At 41.6% G+C, this 14808-nt stretch overlaps 1 pseudogene; it reads left to right on the forward strand.

Moving 5' to 3' along the window:
• The first annotated feature begins 248 nt into the window (after nt 1–248).
• Nucleotides 249–367, forward strand: LOC148522197 (5S ribosomal RNA; annotated as a pseudogene).
• The last annotated feature ends 14441 nt before the right edge of the window (nt 368–14808 follow it).

Consider the following 14808-nt stretch of genomic DNA (forward strand, 5'->3'; position numbering starts at 1 on the left):
TATTCAGTTTCCAGACACTTCCTAACAAAGCATAACTCCTCAATAGATAATATGACTTTTAGAGCTATTGAACATGTTACCCCGGGTCCCCGGGGAGGTGATCTAGCTAGAAAACTATCTCAAAGGGAGATGTACTGGATATATGAGCTAAATACATTGTCTCCATACGGGCTGAACGAAAGCTATGAGATTGCTCGATTTTTATAAAGAGTTAGAGATCTCAGTAGATACAGGACATCATACCAAATACCTACGGCCATACCACACTAGAAGTGTCCAATCTCGTCTGATCTTGGAAGCTATACAGTGATGGGCCTGGCTAGTACTGGGATGGAAGACCACCCAAGAATACCAGGAGCAGTAGATAATGTAAGGTGAAAATCCATCGTATAAATGAAGAGATCTGATCCTCTTTTAGGAGCAATCCCATGTAAAGCTTACTACAATGAATATTGCCCTGAAAAATGGAGAAAACGAGAGAAAAATTTGTAACCACCGAAATAAGTTTTAGGTGTTTTTATTTATTTATGTTTTAATTATTATATGTTGAGAACTTCCTGTATTAATATGATCCAAGGGTATATGTTTTTACACCTGGGTCCTTATGTTTGAATCTGTACTTATTGAATCTAAATGAAGTCATGGTACAAGTGATCAGTAAGGTATCTTCCAAATACTAAAAATATTCAAAGTTCGTATGGGCATCTATTAAGAAAACAATTATTTAAACCAAATATAAAAACAATTGTCGAATACGTTTTTTTCCTATATAAAAGACGTTTTTTTATTATGTAATTTTTTAATAGTCTATATTTTTTATTATTATTATTTATCTATAAGATCGATTAATACACTTGATGGTTTGATTTTGTAGAAAATAATATTACTTTATGGGATAAAGGAAAACTAATATAAACACTGTGGACCTATAATAATATCTAGAGCGCATAATAGGCTAACCATGTTTTATACGAAAATAGTAGTTATCTCTGTGGAAAACTTTTTATGTATATTGTCACCATAGAAACGCAGTATTGAAAGACTCTATTCCCGGAGTTTGCGGGTCACATGCGTTTCATCCAACATGTGACTTCCGCCGATGACAAATAACACTTCCGGGAGTGCGTTCCATGTGCGTGCCACAGTGGGACCTCCATCCAGATTACTAAGAGCAAACACCAGGAAGAGCAGAAAGATGTCTGCACACCAGGCATTCGGCCATGTTTGCTGAGACTCTATATTGAATCATATATAAACGGAACCTCCGGATAACTAACTTCCGGCTACGAGCCAGATGATGCTGGAATTATTCAATTAATTAAACATAGTGTATACCACTATATAAATGGACCATGATGAGTTATGTCTCACAACTCCTGCTCCCCTTGAAGAAGTCTGAAAGAGACGAAACGCATTGGGACCTCCTCCACCCACCAGTATATGGACTAAGAAACAGACAGCCATTGGAGCTTCTGCACTAGCACTTTATTGGACTCTTTTTTTCTGCTAAGTTTTATGGATTTTTTTACTTAGCTAACTATATTGTCTACCTCCCTGTATATGTCATTATATATCTTGCATATCCCCCTTTTTTATAGATTCCATTATGTTTTTTACCTTTTGTCCCCTATATTTAATAAAATATTTTTTTTATATACACTTTATATTTATTAACTATATTTATTATATTAAGAGTTCATTTTTTTCACTTTAAAATAATATATATTTTTTATTTATTTATTTATTACCATATATCATCTATACACATTTTTTACGTATATTTATATTGCATGGGTCACTTTCTGGAAATATTGGAATATCCACAATCGTAATATATCTTTCAATTCATCCTAAAAAATCTGGTACGCATATAAGATTTATTTTGTCATATGTTCAATATTTTTCTACTAAATATATTACACTATCAGGCACCTTTTCCTCTCTTCCATTTTTTAGATTCACTTAGCTGTTGGCCTAATCAGCACCTTGGGGAAAAAGCTACCATCCCTTATCTGTTGGAGAAGTGTATTGCTATTTTTGAACTGCCTAAAAAAAGGACACTTTCTTTTCTTTTTGAACACTAATTGACTACTCAAAATAATATCAGGAAGCGCCAGTTCCTAGACTATCGTTTCTAATATATATATATATGTATATATATATATATATATATATTTTTATGATTGTTCATTTATTTATTGCCCGATCACTGTGACCAGCAGTGATCGGGCACATGGGGACGGGGAGGCGGAGCTGAGGCTGGAAAAGAGTGGGCAGCAGCCACGGCTACTGCGCTCCTACACAGTGATCACCTAGTGATCACTGTACGTGCCGAAGCTGCAGCGGGAGCTTCTCCCGCTGGCGGCCTGGATGCAGAGCAGCAGCGGCGGCTACCAGAGCCGCTGCTGCTGCGCTCACACACACAGTTATCACTATGTGATCACTGTAGTTCCGGAGCCACAGCTGGAGGGTGTCCCGCTGGTGGCCAGGATAGATAGCAGCAGTGGCGGCTACCAGAGCCGCCGCTACTGCTTTTTACTGAAGGGGGTGGAGATGGCTGCCCGATCACTGCTGGCCACAGTGATCGGGTCACAGCAGCAGCACTGCTGCTTCTATGGGAGGGGGGCTGCCGGTGGTGCCCGATCACTGTGGCCAGTAGTGATCCGGACACGCTGGAGAGGCAGCCATTCTTGCAGAGGGACCAGAAGGTCCCTCTGATGTAGTCGGCTGTGGGAAGATTAGCTTCCCACAGCCGCCTAGTGGACATTTCTGACTGGTCGTATCAGATACGACCATGTCAGGGAAAGCCCAGCCTAGTGCGGTCGTATCTGATACGACCGTGCCAGGCAAGTGGTTAAGGACCCTACACACTAGATGATTTTTCTAATGATTTGCCCAATTCTGATGCATCAGAATGACAAATGGTTAAAATCATCCAGTGTGTACGCACTATATCGTGCCATGCAGGCTCCCATGGGGTCGTCAGCCGCATCGTTTGATTTTCCTACATGCAGTCCAACAATGCAGCTTATGGCTCCATGCTTCAGGATGCGACAGGGGCAGACCTATTGGGCAGTCAGGTACCAGATTGTCCAGTGTGTACAGGCCATCAGATAGAGTATGTTGGCCCATCGACAGTTTGTGACAGTTGCAGTCCATTAATGACAGTTGCAGTCAGTTGGTAACAGTGAGAGTCAGGGTAGGACAGGTTTATTAGTGACACTGGGGGAGATGTACTATTCTCTAGAAAGTGATAAATTGGAGAGTGATAAACAGCCAGCCACTCAGCTCCTAACTGTCATCTCACATGCTCTATTGGAAAAATGACAGTTAAGAGCTAATTGGTTGGTCTCCACTTTATCACTTTCTATATCTTAGTACATTTGCCTCACTGTGTTTGATGGGCAGTGCCACCCACAGTGACAGTCTGTTGTGATTTTGGAGGGAATTGACTATAAGCCTTGAGGACTGGAATGTATAGTACTAGTCATGGCCAAGGGTTAAGTATTTGATGCAGTGTTTGGGCTGTAGGAACAGCCTTGAGGGCTGATTGTGGCCTTTATAGTCGTGGCCAAGGGACTGATGATGTGGAGCAGCCTTGGGGGCTGATTGTGGCCTTTATAGTTGTAGCCAAGGGACTGATGACATGAAGCAGCCTTTGGGCTGTTGCAGCAGCCTTGAGGGCGGATAGTGACCTGGGGCACCAGGACCATTGCACCTTTTGGGCTGATGAGACTCAGGTGAGTTATGCAAAAAGAACATGGGCTGCTACCAATGCCACTGAGATGACACTGGTGATGGTGTGCTTAATAGCGCACCTGGAATGCAGAGTTGCTACCAGTGTCACCAGGATGACACTGGCAATGGTGTGCTGAATTGTGCACCTGGAAAACAGAGCTGCTACCAATGCCGCCAGGATGACACTGGTGACGGGGTGTGCTAAATTGCACACCTGGAAAGTAGAGTAGCTACCAGTGCCGCCGGGTTGACACTGGCGATGGTGTGCTAGATTGCGCACCTGGAGCGCTAAATTGCAACTGGTGCCGCTGGGTTGACACAAGCCGCTGGTGGGCGACAGATGCATATTTATTATTTATTTATTAACAGTTTTTTATTTATTTAATGCTTCTGAGGTAGCAAGCGCACTGTGCTGTCCAGATGGTACAAGCAGAATGCATGGATGAGATGCAGGTGGATGAAATAAACGGCACCAACAAAACACAGCTTGACTGGCTCAGGAACTCAACTGCAGGAGACTGGAAACTGGAAGTACAAAAAACTGGCTATCAAAAATTTCAATCACTGGCATGGAGTGAAGGGCTTGCTTGAATTTAACAGAAACAGGGCCCAACCAGAGCAAGTCTCCCTTAATGATGCACCTGTGCTGTGCACAGACAGGAGAATCACTTAGCATGCACCTGACACTGCACACAGACAGGCAGTAATTAATGCAGTGCCTCAAGCTGGAATTGGCAAACAACATGATCTGCTTAACCACAGAACCTGACACAGAACCTGATTCAGACCCACCCGCAAGCAGCCGCTCGCTCGTACACGGCACGAGCTAGAATATGGTAATCAATGCATTCACCCGTGCAGTCGCCCGCAACCAAAATTACGCCCCAAAATGTACAATGCTCCTCCAATAGCTAGCAAGCGATATAAGTTAGCAAACTAGCCACTCGATTTTTTTTGTTGTTGTGATGTTTGCGCTCGCAGGTTATTTTTTAGCAGCAAAAATGTCACGTTTCGATTGTCTATCTGTTTATCACACAGCATTTGTTAATCGATTGATGTCAATTATTTAATTAATTAACTTAAGTGTTGGGAAAATGTTGGCTTTGTTCCCTTTTTTTATTATGTCAATAAACTTTATTGTTCAAATGTAATTTTCTTTGTTTTGTTTTTTTGGTTTAACCCTTCATTGTTTTTTTTGGGTGGTTTTGGTTTTGATTTTTTTCACGTAAATGTTTTGATGTTACTAAGGGTATTTTTCAAATTGTTTTGTATTTCTATGTATGGTTAATTTTTGCCCTTAACTTTGCAATCGCACCTAAACGCATGGAGTCAATCATAACTCGCAATATTATGAAATATTAGTGTCACATGACTCATGCAGTATCCAATCGAAGTTAGCATATGTGATCTATTAAACTTAACTAGCCAATAATTTTTTTGTTTTTGTTTGCATGTATAAATTGGATCTACTGTTAAAATCGTCATTACCATCATGAGAGCGGCAGCATTCACACGCCGTGAGCTGTCCATCTTGGTACAGATTATGGACCAGCACATTGGCACTCTAGCCGCCCTTACCCAACAGAATGAAAAGAGAGGCATATGCAGAGGTGTTGCAGCGTATGCGTATGTTGAGGTACAGGAGGACCATTGCCCAGCTTGAAAGGCGTTGGTTTGATTTGCGGCGCCCCTCACCTGCCCTTCTGGCTTCTTTGCGGCTGCATAGTAGACAGTGTAAGTATGAGTTATTTAAATTAATAAATTTTCACCCAATTATTATGGGTTTTTAAAAAAATGTTTTATTTTGTTTATACAATTTACTGTATAGTAAATATGATATTAACCAGTAATGTATGTTGCAACTATTGTACAGTGTGGGCCTATTATGTACAGTATGTCACCAAATTAGTTTTGACTTCAGCAAAAAATGCATACTTACAGAGTATGTTAAATTCATGCATAAAAACATAGCAAACAATTAAAGAACCAAATTTAATAAAAAAATATACTTCACTTACGACAAGAGCGGATATGGAGATCGAGGATAAGAGCAGCCCGACTTCACAATCGTGGGCCCATACAGCAAAGCCCCTCCCCTGCCCACTCCTCCCATATGTCTATTCCCTTCCCTGCCCACTCCTCCCAAATTACCCCCCCTAGTTCAATCCTCCCAAATTACCCCTCCCTCCCTAGAACACTCCTCCCAAATTTCCCCTCCCTCCTCTGCCCACTCCTCTCAAATGTCTTTTCCCTCCCCTGCCCACTTCTCATATCCTTCCCCCCAAACAGACCCTCACTTGGCACTGGATCCAGCATTTGAAAGGAATGCAGGTAATATTTACTAAACGGTTTGTTTTTAAAAAAATTTAAAATAACGTTTTTGTTATAACTATCATGTATGTGTGTAGGGCTACATGGTAATGTTGTTAAGGATGAGCATATAATATTCCAAATTGGTGGCATTGTTGACATAACCACAAGTGTGCTTTTTAAAACATAATAACGTGTACACTAATATTGTGGGTATTTCTTCATGTTGTGGTAATTTAAATTGGACACTAGTACAGGATGTTTTTTTTTTCTTTTGGCCTATGCCTACACTGTTTTGAAGTGACAAAACTAAATAAATAAACATAGAAGCCAAACTTGTCTTTGGTGCTTGTTGAAGCATACTTGAGGTGTCACCATGTTAAATATAGGCCAGAAAACGAAATTTTGTGAAATGTATCCACATTATAAAAAAGCAAAGTTATTTGTTGTTGCCTTTACCTATTTTTTTTTTTTAATTTAAAAAATTTGACCGTCCACATCATATGCTCACTACTAATAGATTTTGGTTTGGGAAATTCATAAGTACTAATTTATGGTCAACATTCTCCTCTCAAATTATAAACTTGCATTTTAGGTGTGAATTTACACACAGATAAGTAGTACCCATTGTGTTTTTTTGCACTTACTGGTGTTATTTTTACTTTAGTATTTGCATTAAAACAGAAATATGCAGTTTTAGTATATTAATTCAGACAACAAAGTAGCCAACTGTGAGCTGGGCCATGCCACTGGCCAACACACGCCTTGTGTCGCTGTTACTGTTGTGAAATTTAGCCTTATTAACACTTGTATATCTCTTGTACGAGGGTTGTCCAATAAGTAAATGCCTAACTGCTCATAACTCTGAAATAATATGCAACATTTATTTGAAACTTTGTCAGTTTGTAGTTTAATATGTCTGCAAACTACTGTATATATGAATTTTTGTTTAGGTAGTCCAAGAAATACCATGGAATCCAAGATGAAACAAAGAGCTGTCATTGAATTTCTGGAAAAAGAAGGCTGCAGTGCAACAGAAATCCACAGACGACTGAAAAAAGTGTACGGTGAGCATACAATTGACTATAGCAATGTCAGAAGGTGGCTGAATCATTTTTAATCAGGAGAATCGTCCATGTGTGACAAACCTCGTGGTGGCAGACCATCAACTGCAGTGACAGCAGAAAACAGACACCAAGTCGATGCCATGATTCAGAAAGACCATTGTGTGACCATCAAAGATATCAGTGATGAACTTGAATGTAGCCATGGTACTGTAAAAACACTAATCAATGATTTGGGATATTGTAAAGTGTGTGCTAAATGGATTCCAAAGCAATTAACCAGGGATCATAAGGCCAGAGGGAGGAAGTGTACAATGACATTTTGACCAACTTTGAAGCCAACCCTGAGACGTTTTTGGAAAATGTCCTTACAGGAGATGAGACCTGGGTATTCCTAGGCCAAGAAAGTTTAAATCACAGTAATCCGTAAACAAAGCCATGGCCACATTCTTCTGGGATTGCTGAGGTGTTATTCTCATCAATTACTTGGAACCAAACGAATCAATCAACAGTGATCAATACATTATTACACTTAAGAAGCTGAAAGAAGCCATCAGCAAAAAAAGATCAACAATTTCACTGTCAAATGTCATCTTACACCACGACAATCCCAGACCTCACACTTCGATGCAACATCTGCTACCATTGCCAAAGTGGGGTGGGAAATAATGCCACATCCACCATACAGTCATGATTTGGTCCCTTCTGACTTTCATCTGTTTGGCCCTCTCAAATACTGTCTCCGGGGTCAACATTTTGAAGACATACAGGTTGGTAAAAACGCCATACGTTCCTGGGTCAAACACCAACCACTGGAATTTTTACAAAGTGGATTCACAGCTTGGGTTGAGAGGTTGAGAAAATGTTTGAGGGCAGATGGTGAATTTTTTGAGTAGAGTCATTCTGTTACTAAGACTTCAAAGTATTTTACTGCAAATTTTCAAATCTGTATCTATAATAAAATTTGAGTTGTGAGCATTTAGGCATTACTTTTTGAACAACCCTCGTATAATAACTACCACATAGTGCCCTACCCTCTCTTACCTGGCCCTTTATCATGAGCAAATGGGATTTTCTGTAATTGCCTTATTTTATGTCATCTAATTTTAATTTTGCAAGGGAGGTCACAAATGCAGATTGTGCCCCTGATACGCAATTTTTTTATTTTAAACTCTGTGTATGTTCCCATGAATTTTATGTGTAGTAGTATGTTTTTTAAATATGTAAACTAGCATCAATACATTTGTATTTTTTTTTATTTAAAATTGCTTACATATATGTAATTTGTAAATGTTTTTTGTGTTTGTATTGAACCAAAATTTAGTTGACCTTCTTTTGCTAACAAAGAACTACATTGTGCTGCAACACCTGGTACAGTTTCACAAATTTAATGTGGCCCATCTTTTGTTATGCATGTACAGATGTGTACTTTCAGCTAGAGGTCAGCTTAGTGGCCACTGATAATTTTTGGGGGAGTTTTGTATCTAATACTTTGTCCAAATTTATGTCCCAAAAATGTAATTTTGTTACATTACCAACAGATCCCTAGATGTTGTCAGACAGGCTGATAGAGGAGTTTGAAGAGGCACGCTTCTATTTAGGCCGGCTGGATGGCTGCTTCAGCAATATCATATCATTGTTGTGCAACAATTGAGGGTTCCATTATTTACTGTTGGTATTCAAATGTACCTTATTTTGGTAGTACAATTAAGTTGTTTTCAACCACAGAGTCATTATTGTGAACCAAGGTCTACACCTCATTTTGTATGTTTTGCAGGGTAATCAAATTTTTAGGGTAATATTTAACTTATTGACATCCATTGTCATTTGAATGGGCAACTAACACCACATTTTTACTGGTTGTGAAAAATACCTAGGGCTGTTTTTATAATTTTATTTTACAATAGTTTACAATTGCTGAGATTTTAAAGGCCAAACTTAAAAAAACCACAAACCCACAAAAAAAGCACATTAGCCTTACTACCCATATCTAGCATATGTTCAGAAGGCATTTTGTGTGAGGATCTGTGTTTGTTGTGGACCCGGGATGGAAACAGGAGCAGACACCGGAACAGATTTAAACTGAAAGGTGGTTTGTTTAATGTAAATACTAGTAGACAAGCACAAGAATAATACTGATTAATATCTGTGACCGAAGGAACAATAGTAATGCAATGCATGAAAGTTCAAATCAGTGACAGAACTAAAATAAAGTCTTGATTACTGAGGTAACTGTGGAGCTGAAGGAAAAGTCCAGAAAGTCAGTGGTAATAGCAGGGTATGGAATCCGGGAATACTGTGATAATAGCTGAAAGGGAAATCAGGTAATGCTGAGACGATGGCTAAACAGGGTAATCCGGAAATGCTGTGATAATGGCTGAAGGGAAATCCAAAAATGCTGAGAGTTGACTGCGCAGGGTAATCAGGAAATGCTGTAATAGTTGCTGAAAACTCAGGTGCAGGCTGGAGTAGGTAATTGGGAACAATAGGTTCAGGAAGGAATGGGTAGGTTTGGGAACTTCAGGTTCAGGAAGGAGTGGGTAGGTAGAAGGAGCAGGACTTGATCCATGGCAGGAAGCAAGGCAGGGTAGCATGGTGCAAGTTTGCAGGGAGCCAGGGACAAACCAGGTAGAAGGTCAGAAGAGGAGGAACTCTCTCATAGCTGATGCTGAAACACACAGTTGCACTGGCCACTACAGGGAGCTCCAAACCCCCTTAAGTACCCGACGGCAGAGCGTGAGTGGCTGGAGAGATAACCTGACGCATCAGGATAAGCCCACTATTTCACATGACCTGAGGCAAGATGGCCGCTCCCATGTACCTGTGATGCTGAGACACTGCTAGACTTATCCTTGCCAGGATGGCCCAATGCTGGCGGACCCCCAACACACACACAATGCCAGTCTCCACGTGCCAGCTCCCTCACTGAAAGGACCATGCCACAGTGCCCCCATCAGCAAGGATCACAACCTCCAGCCACGAAACCCTGGTTGTGATATTTTGCTTACATTGGGCCTAAGGGCAAAAAAATTTAAAAATGCAATAAAGGATGTTTACGTTTTATTGCACTTTTCTAAAAAGTTCAATCATAATTAACTCAAACACGCATTCACGCACACAAAAATTAAATGGATCTGTATGTTATTTTGGTTTAAACTACAAAATCAAAAAATGGGAGATAGGAATGTGCACTGCCAAAAAACTAAAAAAAAAATAACAACAAAAAAGATACAGAAAAATGACATTTATTTAAAACAATGGAAAACACAAAACAAATGTTCGTCCAAAAAACATCAAGAGCTGGGAGAAGATGGAGCATCACAACATGTTGGTCCAATCCATCCAAAGTGTGGGTTTTCCAAATGCAACATACAATGGTATTGATAATGTGTCAATTATGTATTTTTGAGGGGAAGAAAGGTTTTAGGAAAAAAAAAACATTACCATACATGCCATCATTTCAAATTCAAAGCATTGCTAAACATCTAAACATAAATGGCCAAAATATGGCCCACAAAAGAGATCATATATGCCACAAATCAAAAAAATTACCTGAAAAAACAAGCACCCACAACATCTCGGATGGCCCCACGGGACACTCCCATATCACCTACCTCAGGGAGGCCATCCTCCCGCAAGGCATCCCCTTGCTGCATTGGGACTCAACTCCTTATGGCAATGTTATGAAAGATTCCACACAGGACCACGATCTTGGAAACCATATCCGGTGAATACATGAGTTCGCCACCAGACTGGTGGGGGCATCTGAATTGGCCCTTTAATAGGCCATTACAGCGCTTCACCACCTGCCTGGTGGCAGTAATTGCGGCATTATATTGAGTTTGTGGCCCTGATGAGGGGGGCCAAATAAGGAGTCATCAGCCAGGGCGTGCAAGGATATCCACTGTCTCCTGCACAAAATGAATTGTAAATATACCTATCAGAAACAAACAGTGACATCAAGTTCATTTGACCAACACATCAACATATTTTACTTACTCAGAAGCCTCGCATCACCAGCTTGCAGGGTGGATACTTTGTGCCAAAGCCCTGATTGCCAAATCATAAATGCATCATGGGCACTCCCTGGAAACTTGGCATTCAGGGACAGGATCTGGAGGGAGGCATCACATACCACCATTACATTCAATGAATGAAAGTCTTTCCGGTTCCTTTATATTGCCTCCTGCACTGCAGGAGGCTGAAGTGGCATGTGAGCAGATGCATGCTGGGCTGGGGGGAGGGTGCCATGTGCCTCCTGGGCTGCAGCGCCATATTCTATCCCGGGCCGCGGGCAGACTGTGTCTCTGAGACACAGCTGCACTGCGCATGTAGTGCTGACTGGACAAAGTTCGGTCAGCACTACACAGTGACAAACACACAGCCGCCGGTGACAGCAGCTGTGTGTTTTTTTTATTTAGCAGCCAATGAGAGTCTGACAGATTCTCATTGACTGCTGCGTCCACTGCCGGAGCTGGACTCCATCTTCCGGCTCCTGCAGTGGGTAATGGGAGAGACGTCATGACATCTCTCCCATAATGCAGAGTTGCCCGGCCCGGGAGGATGGATGGAGGAGCGGATGGTGGTGGCGGGAGCAGGAGCGGGGATTCAGGTAAGTGTTTATTTATTTATTTTATTACATGTGTATCTGCTGTGGGTGCTGGGGGGGGCAATAAGAGGGGGTCAACACTACTGGAGGCACTACAAGGGGGTCACCACTACTGGAGGCACTACATGGGGGTCACCACTACTGGAGGCACTACAAGGGGGAGACTACTACTAGGGGCACTACAAGGGGGACTACTACTAGGGGCACTACAAGGGGGGACTATTATTAGGGGCACTACAAAGGGGGGACTACTACTAGGGGCACTACAAGGTGGGACTACTACTAGGGGCACTACAAGGGGGAGACTACTACTAGGGGCACTACAAGGGGGGGACTACTACTAGGGGCACTTCAAGAGGGGACTACTACTGGGGTCACTAGAAGAGGGGGGACTACTACTGGGGTCACTACAAGGGGGGGACTACTCCTGGGGGCACTACAAGGGTGGACTACTACTAGGGGCACTGAATAGAGGGGGAGATACCACTGGGGGCACTGCATAGAGGGAGGGCTACCACTGGGGTCACAGCATAGAGGGGCCTATCACTGGTGGCACTGCATAGGCGGGGAACTACCACTAGGGGCACTGCATCGGGGGACCACTACTGGGAGCTCTATATAAAAGGCAATACTGGGGATACTGCATAGGGGGGACTACAACTGAGGCCACTATTTAAAGGGCATTGAATAAGGGGTACCACTGTTGGCACTGCATGGGGGGGACTTCTACTTGGGGCACTATATAAGGGGCACTGCATAGGGGTACCACTACTGGGGGCACTGCATAGGGGGGACTACTACTGGGGGCACTATATAAGGGACTTACTACTGGGGGAAGAAGGGGCACTGCACAGGGGGGACCACTACTGGGAGCACTGCATAGGGGGATCAATACTGGGGGCACTACTGGAGACCTGCATAAGAGTATTAGCAGAGGGCCTGATTCATAATTGTATGCAATATCGAATGTTTACAGAGTGGAGTGATTATCAGTAAATTAGGGCCACTGTCTTGTACTTGCCCCCCAGGCTAAAAGTTGCCAGCCAGCCCCTGTATGTGAGGGCCATCCGCTACCCCTATGATGTGTGGAATGCCAGCAATTTAAAAAAAACTGCTGCTTTACCACACCAAGGGCTACCATATCCAATGGCATACTAATAAAATGATGGATGTGTTTAAAAAATGCATCCATTACAGACCTCAGGATCCTCGAAAAGTATGGCTTTCCACCCACTGTGGTCTGGAAGGACCCTGAGGCACAGAAATGTAACACCAACAACAACTGCACTAGCGGTGGGATTGCTGTAGGAATTTGAATTTCACTTTCTAGATCACTCTCTATTAATGAGAGAGTGTCTAGGATAATGCTGGGTGGGAGCCGGTATGTTCTTAACACAACATAATCTGGCACTCCAAAAAGGGTGACACATGTTCTATATATCTGGGGCCTTCCACACCTCCTCTACCTATGCCTAGGAGGATGATCAGTTAGGTACAGTAGGGGTGTGAGAGCATTGCCACTATCAAATCTTCAACTGATCTCTGAAATTTGTAAAAACATTTTTAATGTTGGTGAGAATGTAAAAATGCAGCTAAAAACTTAATTTCAGCAGAATGTAGAATAATCTTACAGGGTTGGGAAGGGACATCTTGGGTTGCTCCTACATGTTTTAAAAATAAAAAATAAAAAAAAAACATTAGTGATAAATTAAAAACATGGAAAAGAAAAGTAAACCACGGTCTGCTAACAAATAAGAAAACATGACATTTTTGTTGTTGAAAACAGGACCTGCTAAAAAAAACGAACAACCAAAATTACAATACTGACAAACATGGTCTGCTAATAAAGAAGATTACTAGACATTGGAATACTGTCAAACATAGCCTGCTAAGGCAGCCTCAAAACAGGAGCAACATGCAGTACTCATATGTACTTACCTGGCCCACAAACAAAAACCTTTAGGAAAGGGGAAGTCCACCAAAGTAAATTCCTATGATATGGCACTACTACAAATGTAAAAGAAAATAAATAAAAAACATTCACTGGTAAACATGGCCTGCTAAGGCAACCTCAAAACAAGAGCAACATGCAGTACTCATATGTACTTACCTGGCCCACAAACAAAAACCTTTAGGAAAGGGGAAGTCCACCAAAGGAAATTCCTAAGATAAGACACTACTACAAATTAAAAGGAAAATAAATAAAAAACATTCACTGGTAAACATGGCTGGCTAAGGCAACCTCAAAACAAGAGCAGCATGCAGTACTTATATGTACTTACCTGGCCCACAAACAAAAACCTTTAGGAAAGGGGAAGTCTATCAAATGAAATTCCTAAGATAAGACACTACTACAAATGAAAAAGAAAATAAAAATGTAAAAACACTGGTAAACATGGCCATCTAATAAAGAAGATGACTAGACATTGGAATAGTGACAAACATCGCAGGCTAAGGCAACCTCAACACAAGAGCAGCATGCAGTACTCATATGTACTTACCTGGGCAAAATACCAAATATATATTGTGCATACAGAAAAAACAACCACCAGCAGCCACTAAGCAACATCTAATGGCCAAAAACACCTCAAATAGAGTGCAAACTCCCAACCCCCCAAAAAAATGCAGAAACACAGCTAATGGCGCACAACCCATGATGCATAAGCATCTATAAATAAAGGATCAAACATCACTATTACTCATGCTTTCAACAGAAATCACATCATGGACTCTCAGGAGCAGGAAAACCAGAGAACAGAACAATTAAGTAAGTTTCAACCTCAATGTTTGCACTTGACCCAAAAAGGAAAAAAGGAATGACAGTATGAATTATGCATGCTTCACAAAGTAAACACAAATTTACTTTTTCAATGTGTAGACCCTCAAGATGCACAAGCGAGTGAGGAGGAGGCTGGGCCATTCCAAGAGAGGCAGAGAATGAGGCAGCCACCATTCACAAGGAAGGAGATTGAGGTTTTGGTGCCAATATTGACAATATTGTCCATGCACCAAGAAATATGGGGGCTGCACAGAAGGACAGTATTTGGGATGAAATAGCCAGTGCTGTGAACGTGGAGGGGACCATCC

Source organism: Taudactylus pleione, unplaced genomic scaffold, assembly GCF_031769625.1.
Source record: "Taudactylus pleione unplaced genomic scaffold, aTauple2 ptg000151l, whole genome shotgun sequence".
NCBI classification, from domain to species: domain Eukaryota; kingdom Metazoa; phylum Chordata; class Amphibia; order Anura; family Myobatrachidae; genus Taudactylus; species Taudactylus pleione.